This window comes from Canis lupus, chromosome 3 (genome assembly GCF_048164855.1).
Source record: "Canis lupus baileyi chromosome 3, mCanLup2.hap1, whole genome shotgun sequence".
NCBI lineage: Eukaryota > Metazoa > Chordata > Mammalia > Carnivora > Canidae > Canis > Canis lupus.
The window spans coordinates 70,654,480-70,669,273 of record NC_132840.1 but is presented as its reverse complement, the minus strand read 5'-3'; positions in this window follow the sequence as shown (position 1 = coordinate 70,669,273).

Here is a 14,794-nt window from a genome sequence, read left to right as displayed (position 1 = left end):
ATGTAATAAGATGTCATTCAAGGTATAGGGGCAGAAAAATTATGTGTTGAATCTGCACTTCAGAAAGATAAAACCCTCAAGTATATAGGATGGATTGAAGGGTAGAGAGGATGATGGAGATACTGGATAAAAGGGTATCGTTGGTCTTAGCAAGAAGACTGAGCACATGAAAAGCACAAAACAGAAACAAAAAACATATTATTAAAGAAGAATTGACAATATTTGACAATCAGTTGGATGTAGGGTGGAGTCAAGGATGATCAGCTGAGTTTGAAAAGCAAAATAAGATGTTATATATAGGAAAAGGCAAGGCAGGTATAATAACAACTCACATTTATTGAACCATAAGTATGCTCCAGACACTAAACATGGTGATTTGGATGCACTCTCCCTTTTAATTTTTTTAAGAACTCTGTGAAGTAGATACTTCTATTTTCCCATCTCTCAGGTGAGGAAATAGAGACACAAAAATGAACTTCTTAGGGTCACACAGGTAAAGCAATGAGGAGCTTAGTCTGGAACCCAAGCCTATACAACTTGAAGAGCCATGGCTCTACTGCTTTGATGGAAGTGAACATTAGTTCAGACTTGGAGCTATTTCAGTGTGTTCTTTGAACATCCACGTGGTGATGTCTACAACACATTTGGAAAGATAGAAATGGAATCTGTGGTGTATGGATGATGGTAAGGCCCTGGGGTAGGCGAGATCACTGAAGGTGGTGGGAAGAGAGGAGAACTAGATACAGGACCTGGTGACCAGCTACCACTGGGGACAAGGAAAAGAAGAGCAGAGTACAAAGGGCAGAGAAGAAAAGACTACAAATAGAATAATCAGGGTAAGGCACTGTCATGCAAACTAAGGGAAGTGGTAGCTATAAGGAGAGGCCAGTTATACACTGCGGAGAGGTCAAAGAAGATAAGGAACTGAGAGGGACTGTTGAAGCTGTCAATTAAGAAAAGTTCAGTTGTATAGAGTGTAATTTGTGTTAATAATTATTTGAAATGAGAGCCAGAATGAAAGATGTTAAAGGGTACAGGATGGTGATAAGGGGAAGCAGTGAGAGCAGACAGGATTTGGAGTACTTGGGCAGTGAAAGGAAGGAAGAAATAGAACAATTGGTTGTTTGAGGAGGTTCAAGAAAAACTTTTGTTTGTTTTCACTCAATGTATGGAGAAGCTGAGCATGTTAAGAGTGTAAAGGGAAAGAGATAGAGGTGAGCAAGGTTTGATGACACAAGGGGAAGTGGGGAAAATTGATGGAGAGAACTATCTGGAACACAAGAAGGATTGGCCTTGGACAACACTAGAATGTTACTGTTCATACAAAACTGCCATTACTATTTAATGTTATTGTTAATAGAATAAAAATGACAATAATTGCACCCTGGGGTATACTAGTAGGACCTCTATGATTAATCTAGCATATAACTCAAAAAAATAAGAACAAAAGAAAACAACCTCCTGATCCATCCTTCTGGAAATAATCACCTAGCTGTTGGGTCTCAGACTTGGCAGCATTCTTTGACTGGAGAAATTGCAACCTCTCCTTTGCAGAAAGAAGTCTCGAAGCTGCTTAGCAGTTCAGCATCACCAACTCTTGAGTCCTTAGTGGTGTGTATGACAGAGCTGCCCCTTGGGCTTCTTATTGGGTAGCTTTGTTGCAAGCTTCTAGTAAATGTTTTACTAATTCCAGATGAACAGAGGGGTTAGATTTGCCTCATTGGGGCCAATTAAGTGGGGCTGGGAAGACCTCCTTCAACTTTTGCAGCAGTCAGGCTCTACTGCCAAAGAGACTGTGACTTGCCCAAGGTCACGTGCATGTGGCAGAGTTGGATCTCAAACCTACATCTCCAGAACCAGTCTCATTAAACTACATCTGGAAGAGTAGCTTAAGTACAGAATTTTTCTAGGAAGTTTCTTCCTAGAAACAAATATGCCTTTCTGTAGTCTTTCCTCACCACCTCCTTCAAGTTTCCCTCCTCAGTGGAGAAAAGCTGCTCAGTGCTGTGGTTAGGTGTCTGCTGTAGCATCCACAGAGAGGTACAAAGATGTCTCTTGATGCCTTTAATCATTAATGTTTTTCTCTCACAGAGGGTCTTAGCTTCCTATTGCTGCTGTAACAAATTACCGCAAACTTGATAACTTAAAACAACATAAATGTATCCTTTTATAGTTCCAGAGCCCAAAATTTGGAAATAAGTTTCACTGAGCTAGTGTCAAGGTGCCAACAGGTCTGGTTCTTATGGAAGCACCAGGAAAGAATTTGCTTCCAGAAAGACCCCTTATCTGATTCTTCCTGCTTTGCTCTTATAAGGACCCTGTGATTACATGGGGCCCACCTAGATAATCCTGGGTGATCTCTCTACCTTGAGGTTTTAACATAGTCATATGGCAAAGTCCTCATTCACATATAAGGTTATATCCACACATTTGGGGATTTGGAGCTTGGACATCTTGAGGGGCCACTTTTCAGCCTACCACACAAAGTAAGAAGCAAAGACACACTATTGTAGACATAAGCCAATAAATCAGTTAGCAAGTATTTATTAAACACTTACTACATGCCAAGCTGTAATAGGGGAAGTGTAGAAAATCTATATCACTATAAGGTGTGTTCTCTTCCCTCGAGGACCTCACAGTATTGCTGGTAAGAGAAAATTAATACTCATGAAACAATTATATTCTGAACTCTGGGGTACTGACTATAAATGCCATGGGCTATAGGAAACTCACTTGAGTTATATAGGTTGGAGTGATCAATGAAGTTTTCATGGGGGAAAATACAGAGACTCAAAATAGATATGTAGAATATGGATGGAGCTGGAAGGGAGGGAGGGAAGGAAACAGTTCTAAATGAGATGAGCTATAGGAGCCAACATGTGGCCACAGGAATAGAACAAGGCTGAAGAACGTAGAGATTCCCCAAGATCAAGGGTCAACAAATTATGAGTTCCAGGTCAATTTAGTTCCTCCACTTGTTTTTATAAATAAAGTTTTATTGGGACTCATAATTTGATCTATGGCTGCTTTCACGCAACAAAGGCAGAAAGGAACAATAGCAATATAGAGCATAGAGCCTGAAAAGCCTAGAATACTAATAGTCTGGCCCTTTACAGAATGAAGGGAAAAATCTGCCAATCCCCTAGATAAAAGAATACTTGGTAAATCTCATGAGCAGGAAATATATGAGAAAGACTCAAAGCAGAGATAGAGCAATGAGGAAACTAATCGAGTCAAGACCCCTCTTTAGCTCAGCTTGACTTGGTGTTTTCTGCTCTCAAAACTTCTACCTGGTAGTAGAGTTTCCATCCTCTTTCCTAAAGTTTGCTTTGGGTCTCTTGGCATGAGGGCTGTTAGCTAGTGGAGATATGCTCAGGAGAGTGGCACGACAGTGAGTATGGAGGCTAGTTCTTTGGGTTCCTGGGCAAATCATTCTTTGTTGCCATACCTCTATGTCTTTTTATGGAATATAAAATGGACCATCCCATCCCTCATCTGCTACCCTGGGCTCTTGATATCTCATGAATGACAGTAATGGTGATACAGAGGAAATGGACTGTGACAGCCCAGGATATATTTTGACAATTTTTTTCAAGAGGAGAGATGTGTTTGTGTTTATTCAGAGTGTTAAGGTATGATTCCTGTAAGGCTTAGGTTAAGGATTTAGTCTTTGAGTTAGTTTTCTCATTTTACTCTTCTGAATGCACCCTCTGTTCCATCTACACTTTTCATAAAAGCCTCTTGTAGGTTAGAAGAGGGACTGGATGAGAGAAAGAGCATGGATCAATCAGCAAAAGCCTCCTCAGTCCTAACAACTGAGCTTATTTGTATTTTTAACAAATATTTCTTTTGTACATAGACTGTGGGGGAAACAACAAAATTAGTCTCTGCCTCTCAGGAGCCCCGAGCCTGATAGAAGAATCCACACATACGCACAAGGAACAGTTTAGTAAGAAGAGTAGGCACAAGGTGATAAAGATGTCAAAGTAAGGGAGAGAGATGGTAAGCATGATAGGAGTGATAGGAAGAATTTACAGAAGAAAGGGATGAATGCGAGTTAGACGTACATAGAGTAGTTTGGGGAAAGCCTGGAGGAAATGGGATTAGATCTGGTCTTGAGGGATGGATCGCATTTGTGTTGCAAATGGAGATGCAGTATGTGCATGATGGAAAGAAAAGAATGGCCAAAGGTTGGGATTATAATCATGAGTTGCAGCTCAGAAGATAAACAGCTGATACTGTTGGGAAGTTAGGATACTAAATTGTACATCCAAAGTACACAAAACTGCAGAGACAGCATCATACCTACAACAGCCTTCCTGTAGGTCTAAGACCAATTCATCATTAGACATGTACACACAAGGCAAACAACAATGATAGAAGGTAAGGTATGGTAATCGTCAAATGGGTACCATGAGCAGTAACTGTCATAATCTGGTTATTCCTGTCTGAGATGGTTATGGCTCTCTCAGGGGAAAATCATTCAAGAAAAGTCAGGTGTACTTTCACAAGATATTCCTTAATTTTTGCCAATTATTATTTCTGCCCCTAACCTAGGATAAAAAGGAAGATGAGTGTTTATAGCCTTGGGGCCACAGAACTTGCTTTCCAATTCTCAGCAGTTCTTCCTCAGTAGAACTATTTTGGCTAGTCCACAAATTTTAGTTCAACAATGAATGGAATGACAGATTCTAAATCTGTGTAAAGACCTTCCTCAATCTAGACATGTCTAAAGATAAAAAGGACAGTTGTAAGAAGTAATGAATTTCCCATCACCGGAGGTTTTAAAGCAATGTGTCTAGATGTTTGCTGGATAAGAATATTGTAGAAAAAATACATACCTTGAATAGGGGGAAGCAAAGGGAATGCTGGAAGAGATGTCCTTTATGGTCCATCCTAAGCTCAGGAGTCTTTATTTTATCTTATTTTAGGTTCAGTGGAAAAATGATAATACCTACTTAATAGAGCTACTAGACCCATTGATCAGATATAGACAAGTAGAAGGTAATTAAGTGAGACTTGTGTTAGTAGGAGGGTTGGCCAAGTTTAATCAAGTCAGACTTTGACTTAAGTCGGAAGTTGAGAAGGACATAATCCTCTGGGGCAGTTTGAAATAAGGAAATATGGTGGAATGGGGAGGGAAAGGATGAGAACCCATGAGTCAACAAAGTTGGTCTGCCCAGGAAGGGATACCAGGTTTTGCTTGGAGTACACTCATTAACAGAGGTGAACTCCTTGACTGAATTAAGATAAGAATAATGTTGGCTTTGATGGAAATAAACAGATAGCTAAAAACACCTATAGGAAGACCTATTTTTTGCACAAATCAAGAAACAGCACCACTCACCCAAGCAGAGCCTAAGAGACACAGCAAGTTGGTATATTTGTTTCCTAGGGCTGCCATAACAAAGTACTATAAACTGCATAACTTCATATGACAGCAGTTTTTTTTTAAGATTTATTTATTTATTTATTTATGATAGACACAGAGAGAGAGAGAGAGAGGCAGAGACACAGGCAGAGAGAGAAGCAGGCTCCATGCCGGGAGCCCGACGCGGGACTCAATCCCGGGACTCCAGGATCGCGCCCTGGGCCAAAGGCAGGCGCCAAACCGCTGAGCCACTCAGGGATCCCCGGTGACAGCAGTTTATTATCTCACAGTTCTGGAGGCCAGATATCTGAAATTAAGGTGTGGGTATGGCCATACTACCTCTGAGAGCTCCAGGGAAGAATTCTTCCTTTACCTCATCTAGCTTCTGATGGTGACTGAAAATCCTGGTGTCCTCGACTTACAGAAGCATCACTCCAATCTATCCCCACCTCCTCATGGTAGTTTAAGATTTTAATTATTTGGAAGCAAATGTGAGCATAAGCCGGGGCAGGGTGGGAGGAGAGGGAGAAGCAGGCTCCCCACTAAGCAGGAAGCCTGAGGTGGGGATCAATCCCAGGACCCCGAAGTCATGACCTGAACTGAAGGCAGACACTTAACTGACTGAGCCACCAATATTGGATACCCCCAATATAATCTCCTCTTAACTAACTACATCTGCAAAACAAAACCAAACAAACAAACAAAAAAAAAACCCCACCTATTTCCAATAGGGGCATATTTGAGTTTCCAAGTGGACATGGATCTGGGAGGACATTATTTAACCCAATACAGTTAAGGACCCCAAATTGTATTAACAGTAGTCAAAACCAGTTGAAAATAGAGAAAGAAAGCCACCACCCTCTGCCAATGTGTTATTTTTATTTTAAAAGTTTTGGTTCACCATTTTTCTCTTCTCAATAACGATAGCTACCGTGTGTGGAATACTTCCTTCCTGCCAGCACACCGTCCTGAGTTCTTCCCAGGCACTTTCTCACTTAATCTTCACAAGATGGGTGTGATTATTAGCTCCATTTTATAGAAGAGGTAACCGAGACTTAGAATAAGTAACCTACCGAAAGTCACTTCAACAGTAAATGCCAGAGTGAGGCCTCAAGCCAAGGCCATGTGACTGAACGTCTGATAGAGATATGTAAGTGATTACTGATTAATACATATTTATATTGTTATCTTTCTGAAGTCATGTTTATATTAACATCATAATTGGGTGGAATATATGCATTAATCTCCAGATTCTCAGTTATCTCTGCTTGGAAGCAAACTTATTCTTTTGAACATTTGTTATCCAGCCACCTCATGGCAAGTCTGTTGAACTGGAGGCATACTGCCTTGGAGGAACCAACCAGACCACTTTGTAGCGAAGTGCTTCAAATTCTGCAGAATGGAAGTATTTCCAAAGCATGTACATTTATGTGCAGCACATGTAAGATGCTCTCAGGTCCTGTCGAAAGGGAAATTGCATCTGATGGAAAGGTGGTTACTCACATATGTTTTGTTATTACTATCATTAGTTTTTTTTATCAGTATCATTTAAGACAGTAATTCTCAATTAGGGTGATTTTTTTCCCCAGGGGATATTTGGCAATGTCTGGAGACATCGGTTGTCATAGTTGGGGGGAGAGTGTTATTGCATGTCATGAGTAAAGGCCAAGGATGCTCCTGAATATCCTGTACTGCACAGTGCCCCAGAGCAAAGAATGATCTTGCTCTAAATATGAATAATGCTGAGGTTCAGAAACCCTGGTTTAAAGGTTAGTGGTAAAAGACAGTGCTCCACAGGGGTCTCATTCCTCAATATGAGGTTCCACTGTTTCCACCAGACTCCATCACTTAATCAAAATTTTCATGACCTACACTGGTGACTACTCTTAATATTTATTGAGCTCTTACTATATGCCAAGTACTGTTCTTAGTGCTTTTCATGTATGGGCTCAGTCAACATTCACTGTGACTCTTTTAGTAGGGTGCCATTATTATGCTTATTATACAAATGAGGAAATTAAGGCACAGTGAGTTTGAGAAACTTGCCATAGGCTATAAAGCCATTGTAGGGCATAGGGAGGATGCTGCTGCTCTCGCCTTCATTCCCCTCTTGCCCTCTCCTTCCTCCAGCAGTCCATCAGGCTGAGCACCTGGTTGTATATTTTGTGGAACAATGAGTAGGGGTAAAACTTCCACTTAACAGATGGGGAGTTAGAGGCATCAACAAGAGGAGGAAACTTGCACATTGCTCAGGGACATTAAGCAAACATATAGGGCAGCAGTGAGACCCTATGCTCAGTGATGAGATCCCTAAGGAGCACCCTATCTTAGCACTAACTCTCACATAATGCTTAGCTCACATTCTCTTCCAATTTTTTTCCCTCCTGAGAAACCTTAGAGTGAGGTGTGCCTAGTAGAGTTTGAGTGACTGCAACAGTGCCAAATGGATACTATTAATTGGATAAATGAATAAATAGATGAGTAGATGGATGGATGAACAGATGAATGGCTGGATGGCCAAATACTGAACTACCAAGATGGCTACCAAGATGGCTTAGGGGAGAGGAACTCCATTCCTAAGAGTACAATTATGATCAAGAATCTCAAAGGTGGTTCTCAAAGGTGGCGGCAAATCTGGGAGCCTGCAGAACTGGAAAGAGCCAGAGACCGGAAAGAGGAAAGAGAAGCATGACCTGAAACTTACCTGAGCCCAAGTGCCATAGCATATAGGGGGCCCTCATTCCACATAGCCTAGGAGTGAGTCACCTTTTCATGTGTCTGTATCTTGTTTCTCCTTCCTGACCGAGATTTTTCAACCTCAACATTATTGACATTTAGAGCCAGATAATTCTGTAATTGGGGGGAGGGGGGGGGTCTTTCCTATGACTTATAAGGTATTTGTCACTAACCCAAGCCTCTACCTACTAATTCCAGTAGCAACACCCTAAGCCATGAAAAGCAAAAACGTCTCTGGACATTGTCAAATGTCTCCTGGCAGGGCAAAATTTTGCCCAGTTGAGAAAAACTGTTGCAGGCTATGGGTTCCTATAGGACAGGGCTCAGGTTTCTTCACCTTGCTGGCAATCGCAGGTTTGGCCCAACGATAAAAGCTTCGTAAATGTCTATGTGCTGGTAGATCTTGGTAGACTGCTTCTCTCATTTGACAGAAAGTCAAATTTCAGGGAGAAAACACTGCAGGAGAAATGAAGGATTGAGAGAGAGAGAGAGAGAGAGAGAGAGAGAGAGAGGAGCAGGGAAGGAGGGAAGCAGGAAGAGAGAATAGAGGGGGAGAGACAGAAAAGAGGGAGGATGGAAAGTGGAAGGGCCACCCATGGCCCATTCCTGTGGTGGTGGCTCAGCAACAGGTGTGGTGTAAATTCTCAAACTCAGTGCTTCAGGTGGCTTCACCTCTGCTTGAACCAGAAAGCTCACAGTTTTTGCATTCATGTTGCTTAGAAGGGACCAGGGATATCTTTTTTGTGTGTATGGATATGTGTGTGTGTGTGTGTGTGAAAGTATAATTATCCATTGCTGATTAATCTTCAGACTGAGTCAAGCATTCATTGCAAATCCTTGAAACAAACAAGTCTATTTATATTTTAATTATTTTTTTGAGTTTCAAGTTGATTTGTCTTTCTTCTGCATATTTATGAAGCCGTAGATCCTAGGGTAACCTTATCCTTACCTCTTGCAGAGCAGAAGGAAGGCAGAAAGAGAAAGAGAAACACAGAAGAGCTGCCTTTACCCCTTTCCTGCCCCAGGATGCTATGGTATTCCCTACAGCTCTAGAGGACAGTGAGGATGACACGCAACAGAGACTGTTTTTTAAATTAAGGTGTAATTAATTGGGACCCCTTGCCCACGGCTGTCAGCTTTATTTAAGGTGACCTCAACTCTCTTGCTAGAGTCAGATTTTAGTCCTGGCTTCTTTTGCTTCCTTGTTACAGGCATATCCAATCATCTTGCATCTCTATCTTATGTCATTTTCCAAATGACCTGAACTTGTCCTTAGATAGTGCCCATTTTTCTATTAAATTTCATCAGTGAATTTGGGCTTTTGAAGAAATTGTGCAGATATCCGTACTAGATGGTCCGTTGCACCTGGATGTGAAAAAACACACAAGTGAGGTCAGGGGTAAAGTGTTCAGCAGATTGGCAAGTGGCTGTCAGCCCCGCTGTTGGTAATTGGCTCGCTAACAAACATCAAAATAAGATAAGCATCCTTAAACATCTGGATCCAGTAGCGTGGGGTGACACTAGACACTGCTTAGCTAATGTTTTGGCTTCTTTAATAGGTTGTTAGTCAACAAATATTCACTCCCTCCAACAGACCTCCATGGAGGAGAGGCGTGTGTTCCTCCGGCCCACTGATGTTGGGCTTGGCCGTTTGACTTGCCTTGGCCTCATGGTGAGAAGAGTCTGCTTGCCTCTTTCTTGCTGAGGTCAATGGTGTGTTAACAGATGCGATGCCAGCAGAGGCTTGGGTCTCTGTGCTCCTATCACTGTGGAAAGAAAATGCCTTAGGAAGTTGCTGGCCCAAAGAGGATGAGAGATACATCCTCCTCAAATCAGACCAGCAAATGAGAGCCAAAGCTGGCTGAGCCTGTTCTGGATCAGCTGAGCTCCAGCTGACCGGCAGATGTATAAGCAAGAAATTTAAGCTTGTTGTTTTATGCCACTGGGGTCTTGGGATGAGTGTTACTCTAGTTTCGAAGTTTGATTGCCTTGACAGATCGGCTCTACCAAAAAATGCCTTTGAGCATATGATCTTGCGCTAGAGCCAGAACTCGGGAGAACAACGCCCACACTTCCACAGCACAGAAACACTGGCTTATCCAGGTCCATCACACGATTACATAATAACTTTTCTATTATATAATAATCTTTTGCATCAGAATCCTGTGGTTTTCAAAGTCGTTTGACATGCTTTGCTCATCTAACACATCAAGGCTATATAATGTTAGATTATTTTCATCTCCGTCTTACAAGTGAGAAGACTGGACTCGGATAAGTTAAATGCTCTAATTCAGGTGACACGGTCAGTAAATGGAAGATCAAACCTTAGCCTTCTCCTTCCCAATTGCACCCTTGCATCATACTGTCTTGTTTCTTGTAAGTATAAATTAAGTTTGGTGATGGTGGTTGGTTAAGACATAGAGCGGGTCTTCGCTTCCTGACACTGCCCCTGCTGTGGCTGCTTTTAGCTCTGTGGGCCTGGGGCCCACACATGGCATCCCAGTCTCTTAGAAACCGTTCTCAGGTTGACAAGACAGAAGTTTAGAAGCTCATGCTCCTTATGCCTCTCTCCTCCCACTCCCATGTCACCTGCCCCCTTAAGTGGCACTTGTCTTGGCTTAAGGGTCTCTGAACATCATGCAGGTGGGGAGTTCTATTCTGGGAAAGTTGGTCCCACTCAGCATGTCTGAAAATCACATTGAACAAGACGTCTGCTCTCAAGAGGTGAGAATAGAGGTTGGCCAATAGACTCTGTAAGGGCCACATAGTCCATTTTCAGGCTCTGGGGGTCATCCATGCTCTGTTACCGTAACTCAGATCTGCAGGTGTAGTGTGAAAGCACCTGTGGATGATACGTAATCATACAGGCCCAAAACACTTGATGTTTAAAAAGAAGGTGGCAGGCAGGATTGCACCCAGTGGCTGCAATGTGCTTGCCCTGGTTTATGGGGTAACAGACACCCAAACACAAATTACAGCATCAACGCTCCCTGTCTTGGAAGTAATGAAATGAATGAAAGAGCTGTCATTCTTTCCTTCTTTATCTCTCTTCTTTCTTTTTTACTTCTAGTCTTCTTTCTTTCCTTTCTTCTTCCTCTTTTCTCTATGTCTTGCCTCTTGTTCTTATTGTCCTATTTCTTCCATCTTTCCTCTATCTTCCTTCCTTTCTCTCTTTATCTTTCTTTCTTTTCCTCTCTCTTTCATCTTTCTTCCTTTCCCCCTTCCTTCCTTTCTTTCAGCCTATCAACAGATATCTACTGAGCACCTCCACTGTGCCAGGCCCTGGGCAGACAGGTCAGGAGTGTCGGCCTCTGCCCCTGAGCTCTGCGGGTTCCAGCCACAACTGCAAGCCCTAGGCACTTTGTTTCTAGCTGTGCCCTGGGGAGCAAGGAGGGAGGGAAGAGTAGAGATGAAGACAATCTGGCAGGAAAAGGAGGATGCTGCGGTGTCATTGCCCTGGCCCGCGGCGTAAAGGTACAGAGCGTCTGCTCCTGAGTCTGCGTTCGGGTACCCCTTTCATCTGGAGTAAGACTCTTTAATTTGTAAACATTAATAACCATTATTATTATTAAAAAGGAAAGAAAGTGAGTAGCCCTGTAACTAATTACTTTAAGTGTTCTCAACAAGGCACAGTTCAACTCCTTTATAAAACCTCCTGCTGTGAAGACCAGATTGTCATTATGATCAGATCCTTCCTTAGACCTATTAATTTTACCCAGAATAACAGCAGAACAGATGCAAGAAGAAGGCTAGTCTGATTAACATAATTCTTTTCAAAGACCATTTCCTCCCTAAGGGCCACCGTACTGAGTCTTCTATCTTGTCTCAGATCTAATTACATTCAGGAGAATTCAGACACTGACGGGCGATCTCAGCAGATGTCACTTCTCAGATTTGAAGCACACTTCAGGATATGAAACCTTATCAGAAAATCAATTGAAATTAACAATTCCCTCTCTCTTTTTCTCCATCTCTTCCCTCTGCCAGGGCTCCCTCTCCCCGTGTCTCTTCCTCCCTCTTTCCCTTTTCTTTGGCCAGATTAAAGTTGTTTCCAAACACTAACCTTTCTCAGGAGGAGAGACAGCATTTCCGGGAATTCAATAAACCTGAAACTCAAGCCTACGCTTACCTTTTGAAGTGTTTCTCCGCTTCTCCCTGCCTCAGCATAATGAGTGTGTGTGTGTGTGTGTGTGTGTGTGTGTGTGTGTCTATGAGTGCGTGTGTGTATTATGAGCAGCAGTTCTTGAGGGGCTCTATAGAGTATAAAAATAAGGTAAAAACAGGAGAAACAGGGGCTTTCTGCAGCACATTGAAAAGATACACACCACAAGCTACCTCTTAAGTATCTGATCTCTGATTGAAACCAGAACCGATTTGGATACCAGTGTCTGGTCTTTGATGGGCAAGAGCTGTGGGTTTACAATGGAGTCTCTTGCTGCTTTTAATGAAGTATTTGACTTTTCGCCTGCTGCTTTCAATTGAGCTCTGGGAGCTTTGGATAGAAGCTCCTGGGGGAGCCGCAAGTGAGTGGGGGCTGGGTGAGTAGGGCCTGGTGCCTAGGTCAAGATATGGCCAACCCGGAGTTCCGGCAGCACCAGGACCTCTTCACTCAGCCTCACCTTGGCTCCAGGGCCTTTTGTTCTGGGATCTCAGAATGTGGAAAAAATGAGGCCTGGAAAACCAATTAGCTAAAAACCAACCACGCGTTTTTCTGCTGCCATACTTAAGCTCCACTGTGGTCTGCCTTGCCCGGCCTCTCCGAAGTTGGCTGGGTGTGGGAAAATAGTACCATAGACAGGAGTATTGGAGGACATGACTGTAGGCAGAAACCATGGACAAGCCATCTATTTTACATACCCTGGGAGAACAATGAAAAAGTACGTAGAAAGTAGGAACATGCAGTTCTGCATTATGCATTTGCTTTTTTGCGGTTTGCAGATGCTGTACAGTGCCATGCTGACACAGAGCACGAGCCGGCCTCCACTCCCCAAAGTCTCATTGCAACAGCTGCTCTTGCCTGGCTGGGCCTGGCTGTGTCTCTGAGGTGGTGTTCCTCAGGGTGGCCAGCTGGGTGTTCTCCCCAGATAGCCCGAGGCCTTGGCACTAGCCCTCTGGGAAGCTGCCAAAGCAATCGCTCTGGAGCACGATGGGCACAAGGCATCTCTGTGCAGGGACGCTGAAAAATCTCTGATCTTTTACGCTGGTGGGGTGAGAGAGTGAGAGGAAAGTACTAGAAGCGGAAGAAGAGGTGGAGAGAATTATGGAAACCAGGGCATCTCTGTCATTCTCTGCTTTGCCGTGTACGTCTTGCTTACTACCCCATAGAGGAGTGGGAGAATTTGACTTTTAAATACACATCCATGCTCCCTGGCCTTTCCGTGCTCCGGCCCTGAGAGTGACACCAGCATGTGCATAATTGATGAATGAGGAGCCTCTTGGCTCCTGAGAGATTGCTCTGTCTCAAGCTTTATACTCTGGGGATTCCTAAGAAGGTTTAGATTTATGCCATTGTCAAGACAATAAAACAAGAGGAAACCAACCCCTTTTCTCTTCCAGGGTTCCCTGCGTGTAATGTCATCATTATATAGTCTGCTCTTGTGGGAGAGCGAGAAGCTCATTATGGTGGAAGGCAGACCACGACATGTCGGGGGTCCTTAGCAGTAGGTGGGTCCTCACACCATCTGTGCCGTCACTAAGCCTGTAGGCAAACTCATGCATGAAGGTGGGTGACTCTCAAGCCTGCCTGGGCCTGTTAGGTGTCCCTGCAGTGCTCAGCTTCCTGCTGCCTCTTGGGAAAAGCAGCTCAGCTAGTGCTCAAATGGTAGGGATGGAAGTGAGTTTCAGAAGTCAAGCCTCTATCTTGCCTTCTCTGAGTTTAACACACAAAAAGGTAAGCTCTGTTTGGTCTAGGTGGTCTGAACGGAAAAACTGATGACTTGTGACTGCGACAGCTTACAGCCAGTCCGAGCCCAGATTCAGTGAAAAATAAAATAATTACTGAGTGTGTTCGGTGTGTAAATACTTCCACTTAGCATTTATTAAGCATCTACTATATACATAGTAATGTGATAGCCAATGGGGAGAGGTGTTGAGAAATAAATCAGACATGGTCTCTGACACACAAATAGTTTATAGTATAATGGATACACACATACACACACACACACAATTTACTGCATTTTGTTTTGTTTTGTTTTGTTTTCACCTGACAATATACCTTGAGTATTATTTTATATTAGTTTATAAAGATCTGTCGGGGAGCCTGGGTGGCACAGTCGGTTAAGCATCCCGCTTTTGGTTTGGGCTCAGGTCCTGATCTCAGGGTCATGAGATGGAGCCCCGAGTCAGGCTCTATGCTCAGTGGGAGTCCGCTTGAGATTCTCTCTCTCTCCCTCTCCCTTTGCCACTCCTACTTGCACTCAATCTCTCTCTCTCAAATAAATAAATCTTAAAAAATAAAGATTTGTCAAATTCTTTTATATTACTGTACAATATTCTATATCTTTTATATATTTATATACACACTATACTATATATATAGAAAGAGAACTATTATAATCAGTGTCCTATTATCAGGCACATCTAGAATAAATTCCTAGATGTGGAATTGTATATCCCATATAACTTTTATTGATCCTGTTAAATAGCTCTCTTTAGAAGTTATACTAACAAGTGTGCCTCCCAGCA